The 6,463-nt window shown below is 44.3% G+C and overlaps 1 pseudogene; it reads right to left on the reverse strand.

Moving 5' to 3' along the window:
- Positions 1 to 5,305: 5,305 nt before the first annotated feature.
- LOC147630286 (uncharacterized) lies at positions 5,306 to 6,044 on the reverse strand (annotated as a pseudogene).
- Positions 6,045 to 6,463: the final 419 nt, after the last annotated feature.

A 6,463-nucleotide genomic window follows, 5' to 3' on the forward strand; every position in this document is an offset into this window, starting at 1 on the left:
ATATCTGGCCTGATCATCTCATCGAACAATGTGGAAGCGGTTGCAGCTCCTCTTTGAAAAGAACTGCAACCCCACCTGATCCCCTACTACTGTGCTCCAATCTCGTCTCTCCTCTAAAATCTGTCTCCCTCTAAAAGCTGTCTCCCATCTGTATCCTTGTTGGAATTAGGGTTGCACGAAAGCACACAAAACTTGGAGAAGAAGAAGCAAGAATGCACACAACACACAGTGTTAGATTGTGTCAATGTACAAAAGATAAGTTAGCCCTAGAAGGATGGGCGTATATACAAGCTGGGGGAAAAAACCTCCTAAAGAGGGAAAAAGTGCCCCGGCGGTCCTAAGTGTGTTCACACACATCACTGCCTATATATATATGGCAACAAATCCCCCCTGGGAGTGATGGTGTGAACGAGAGCTGGCACTCATGTATAGGGGAGTGCCATGCCCGAAGTAGATCAGTCCACAAAGGGGAGCAAGCCCAAAGCTTTGCGGAAAGCTTCGAACTTCTCATGAGGAAGCGCCTTTGTGAAAAGATCGGCGAGGTTGTCCTCCTGTGTTGGCACATAGGCCAAGCTGATCTCTCCTGCTGAGAGTCTCTCCCTGACATAGTGATAATGCACTTCAATGTGCTTTGTGCGAGCATGAAAAATTGGGTTTCTCGCAACTGCCAATGCGCTCTGACTATCAGTGAAGATAGAGGTGGCAGACTCCTGTCCAACACCCAAGTCAGCCATAAGCCGTCTGAGCCACACACACTCAACCGTAGCTGTGAAAGCTGCCCTGTACTCAGCTTCACAACTAGAAGTGGCCACAGTAGGTTGCTTCTTGCTCAACCAAGATATGCATGAGCTATTGAGCATGAAACAAAAACCACTTGTGGACACTCTTGTGTCATAGCAACCAGCCCAATTTGAGTCCGAAAAAGCATGTAAATCTGGCGGCAAGGATCCCCCCTTAGGATAAAACAACCCAAGATGTATGGTGCCACTTAAGTAGCGAAAGATGCGTTTAACTGCCTTCCAATGCTGAGACCCTGGGCTGCTATGCATAAACCTGCTCACCTGTGAGACTGCAAACTGAATGTCCGGCCTCGTAATGCATACATAAATGAGGCAACCAACAGCTGTCTGATAGAGTGTGACATCAAAGTGATCTCCAGCATCATGAAGACTCAACTTCAAACCTGTCTCCATTGGAGTAGCATTAGGCTTGCAGTCTTCAAGGCCAAATCTCTGCAACAATGTCTCAATATACTTTGTCTGACACAAAGCAATACCTCCATCACACTGCTTAAATTGTATCCCCAAATAATGATGCAAATGCCCCAAATCTGACATCTCAAAAGAGGCATTCAAATCAGCCTTAAAATCAGCAATATGACTTTCATTTGGTCCTGTGAGCAGCATGTCATCGACATAGAGAGCAATGATTAGATGTACATTATCCACACATTTAACATATAAAGTGCTTTCTGTTGGACTATTCTGAAAACCATGTGCAGTCAAATATGCATGTATCTTTTCATACCAAGCTCGTGGAGCTTGCTTTAAACCATATAAAGCCTTTTTCAACCTGCACACTTTGTTTTCCTGCCCTCTTTGAACAAAACCACGAGGCTGCGATACATACACCTCCTCATGCAAATCTCCATTCAAGAACGCAGTCTTTATGTCCAACTGATGTACATTCCAACCATTATGAGCTGCCAATGCACAAATGCTACGAATGGTAGTCATACGACAAGTAGGAGCAAAGGTCTCATCAAAATCAATGCCCTTTTCTTGAGCATAACCCTTTGCAACAAGTCTAGCCTTATAGCGATCAACACTGCCATCTGGCTTTCGTTTCAACTTAAAAACCCACTTACATCCAATGGCCTTTTTACCAATAGGCAAATCACACAAAGACCATGTACCATTCTTGATTATAGCATCATATTCACTTTGCATTGCAGCCAACCAATTTTCTGATTTTTGTGCCTCATCAAATGAAAGAGGTTCTTCCTCTTCACACATACTAGACACAGCCAAAGCATAACAATCTGATGCATAAGAGGCATGCTGAAAACCTGAACGAGTACGACTAGATATAGGTGCATCAATTTTACTATCACGCAAGGTTTGCACCAGCCATTTAGGCATACCTCTAGCCTGCTCATTTTCAGCCCTATCCTCAGAAATTACATCCTGTAAATCTGCATCAGAAATAGGTTGATCTATGATGTCGTTTGAAATCTGCATAGGCTGACTATTTGCCTCATTAGGACTTACATTTGAATTCCCACCTGTAAACAAAGGCAACAATGTATCAAATACATCCCGTGAGCTCACACCTGTCTCTTTGGTACATGATAACAAAGGCTGCACAGCATCTTCCACAAAAACAACATCTCGACTAATCAAGATACGCTTTGACTGCGGATGATACAATCTGTAACCCTTGCTCTCAGCACTGTAACCAACAAAAATGCATTTGACAGCCTTATCATCCAATTTTTTGCGTTGTTGCATAGGCACTAAAGCATAGGCCAAGCAACCAAAGACACGTAAGTGACCAATAGAAGGCTTCCTGCCATGCCAAGCTTCGTATGGAGTAATAGACTGCAAGGCCTTAGTGGGACACCTGTTGAGTACATATGCAGCACACATGACAGCCTCAAGCCAAAACGCATGTAGCAAAGCTTGGCTCTTGACCATACATCGTGCCATCTCCATAAGTGACCTATTTTTTCTCTCAGCAACACCATTTTGCTGAGGGGTATACGGCACTGTACATTGGTGTTTTATCCCACGACTAGCCAGAAATGCATCAAACTCTTTAGATAAGTACTCCCCCCCTCGATCAGAACGGCGGAGGGTGCCCACAGTACAATTGGATACATTTTCAACCATAAGAAAAAACTGTTTGAAGCACAAAAACACTTCGAACTTTGCCGGATATACCCATGCATGCCTTGAGTAATCATCAATGAAAGTCACGATGTACAAGTGTTTACCAAATGACGGAGTTTGCATAGGCCCACATACATCACTATGTACATGGTGCAATTTGCGAGTGGCCCGCACAGAACCATCCTTTGGAAACGAAGAACGCTGCATTTTTTCCAAAATACAGCCTTCACAAACATGTTTCAATGGTGCCTCAAGAGGGGGCAATGAAGCAACCATATCAAATTTCTGCAAACGCAGCAAACTAGCAAAGTTCAGATGACCAAAACGAGCATGCCATAGTTTTGCATCTGAAACTGCCTTTTCATCAGAAACTGCATTTGCTGAATCTTCCACACACTTGTCATAAGAATTGAGCCTATACAGCCCACAAAACAAGGTGCCAGATACAATAATAGTATCACCAGAAGTCAAATCATGAACAGTACATCTATCATCCACAAATTTGACTACAAGTCCAAGTCTAGCAAGCGCAGAGACAGACAATAGATTCTTCTTTATCCCTGGCACATACAAAGCATCTGAAAGTGTGAAAGCGCTGCCATTTACAGCCGTAAACATAATTTTACCAACGCCCTTCACTGGGTAAGAAGCATTATTGGCACATGTGACAGTATTCCCATTAGAGATAGCCTCAAGACAAGTGAACATATCACGATGCGAGGTAATGTGCTTTGTAGCACCACTGTCAAAATACCATACATTAGAGTCAACAGAAACTGCCAAACATGCATCATGTACAGATGGGTCATATTGGCAATACACGCTAAACGCCCATTCTGTATCCTGCACAACATTTGCAGAATCTGCATTTGTAGAAGCATCCGCTATTGTGGCTGCATTTGACTCTTTCTTCTTTGCCTCTTTAGCCTTTAGCTTAGGGCAATTCTTAATGATATGATCATTTGCCTTACAATAGTTGCACCTGGTCTTTTTCTTGCCTTTATCAAGAGCCTTCTCAGACTTATTGTTGTTACCTGTGGAAGGAGAAGAAGTTGTAGACCTACTAATAGGAGAAGAAACAGTGGAAGGGGCTGCCTTACCACTTCTTCTCTACTGCTGGGCAGCAATAAATGCTTGATCAACTGCACGCTGCCTAGCCCTGTTTTGCCTGGACTGCGCTTCTTGCAAGAGCTTGTTGACTAAAGTATCATACTTGACAGCATCAAGTCTGTCCTCAGCAAGAAGTCTCCACGTGGAAGCAAAAGTCTGATATGTCTTAGGTAAAGCATCAAGAACAGTCTGCACAAGAGAATGATCAGGAATAATCTCACTTGCAGAAATCAACTGTTCTTTGAGATCTTTAATCTCAGCAAGAAAAACATTCATGTCATCATCTTCCTGCATAATCTTCAATTCTAGCTCTTTACGCAGGTAAGCGATTTTTGCCTCGTTACGACCTGCATACAAACCAGCTAGAATATCCCAAGCCAGTTTTGCTGTTTTAGCTGAACGAATATGTGGGGTGATGTTACGTTTGACAGAAAGTGCAATCAAGGCATGAGCTTGCGTATCTTTACCATCCCAACGAGCTTGTTCAGCAGTGGGTAAAACAGCAGCAACAGTAGAGCTGCTAGAACCTGCAACATCCTCAACAGATCCTACATCCACAGAACCTGGACGTACATCCATACCCTGCACAATGTTCCACACTCCTTTTGCAACCAAAACATGCTGCATCATGTATGCCCAAAGTGGGTAGTTGCTGTCTCCATCCAGTTTGTCTTCAGCAGACAACATGCAAAATACATCATTGCTGTTATCAGCCATGGCCACTGACTAAAACTGATGCAAAAGCTGCCTGTAATGAAGCAAAAACTGAACAGAAAACAACTCGTGCTATGTAGCACGGTCCACAATAGAATACGTATACCTGTTTTGCAGAAAACTGCACTGTCAAAATTTCTACAGAAAATGATGAAAACACCTGTGCAGAACTTGAAATGCAAAAACGGAGCCCGAAACGACCTCAGATGCAAATTCTGAGAACGCCAAGCCCTATGGGCTTATTTGCAGAGTATAGGGACTTGCAAGCGCTCGTGAAAGCTCACCTCAATCGGAGAACGTGAGTCGGAGGGTGCTGACGGCGTAGCCCTGGGAGCCGATGCCTGCTCTGATACCAATTGTTGGAATTAGGGTTGCAGGAAAGCACACAAAACTTGGAGAAGAAGAAGCAAGAATGCACACAACACACAGTGTTAGATTGTGTCAATGTACAAAAGATAAGTTAGCCCTAGAAGGATGGGCGTGTATATAAGCCGGGGGAAAAAACCTCCTAAAGAGGGAAAAAGTGCCCCGACGGTCCTAAGTGTGTTCACACACATCACTGCCTATATATATATATGGCAACAATCCTGTCACCTGTGGCATCATCTGGCCTTGGGGCCTGGTGAGTCTCCGAATATAAGACTATATCTCTATCTCTAAAACTATCCTCGAAGGCACCTACATCAAGTTTGAGAGATCCATTACAGTTCCAGGCTGAGGCCAGTAATCCTCACATGCGAAGCACGTGTTCGTCTTCATTGTTCCTCTTCCAGTGTCATGTTGATGAGATGGTAGGTGTAGGGGTTGCTGTCTCCTTACCTTTGCCCTTCTTGGTGACCTCTATCCGCTTCTCCGCTTCATCCACCTTCTTTTGAGTTTTGGTGATCACTTCCACCCAAGAAGATGTCTTTGCCTCTTGTTGCTTCTCTTCTTTCTTGATTGCCCGTACCTGCTCCTTGATGACCTTGAGTTCTTCTTTCATCGAGGGCTGAATTTTGCCTTCTTCAAGTCCACCATTTGCCCTAACCTCTGTAAGCTCCCTCTGAAGAGAGCTGAAATCATCTCCTTGAGCATTTTGACTTCCACATAAACTCTGACTTCTGCTTGAAGGTCTTCTTTCTCCTCTTTCCACCGCCCTTCTTTCTCCTCTTTCCACTACCTCCCTTCGCTGAATACCATTTCGAGAAAATTGGCCTTCTCCTTCCACCACCCTTCCATCTCCGCCTTCCATTCTTTCATCTTCTTCTCCACATTCGTTATCCTTTTATTTGTGACCATGAAGGTTGCCTTTGTGGCCGTTGGGGAAGCCTTGCGCAAGGGGGAAGCCATAAGAGGGGGAGGAGTGGGGCTCAATGCGGGTGCATTGTCTGGGGAGAGAGAGGGCTGTGGGAGGGGGTGTGGGGCTCAGGGCTGAGAGAGAGAGAGAGAGAGAGAGAGAGAGAGAGAGAGAGAGAGAGAGAGAGAGAGAGAGAGAGAGAGAGAGAGAGAGATGAAATGTTATATTAACATCTTCAAAAGGCCATAATGACCTATGAGACCAAAAAGTTACATTATGGTGGATGTCTGGATAAAAAACCAGAAAATGAAAAATAAAGATGATACTACTGGCACCTAGAAAATGAAACTGGAACTGGAAGGTAAACAGAAACCCTTATAGGGTGTGAATATAGTGAGGGGGGGTACGCTATGGAGGTGAGTGGAGTACAGTGAGGGGATACAATATCATGTGGGATGGGGGGTACACTATG

Source organism: Cibotium barometz, chromosome 16 (genome assembly GCF_041138505.1).
Source record: "Cibotium barometz isolate CiBa-2024 chromosome 16, ASM4113850v1, whole genome shotgun sequence".
NCBI lineage: Eukaryota > Viridiplantae > Streptophyta > Polypodiopsida > Cyatheales > Cibotiaceae > Cibotium > Cibotium barometz.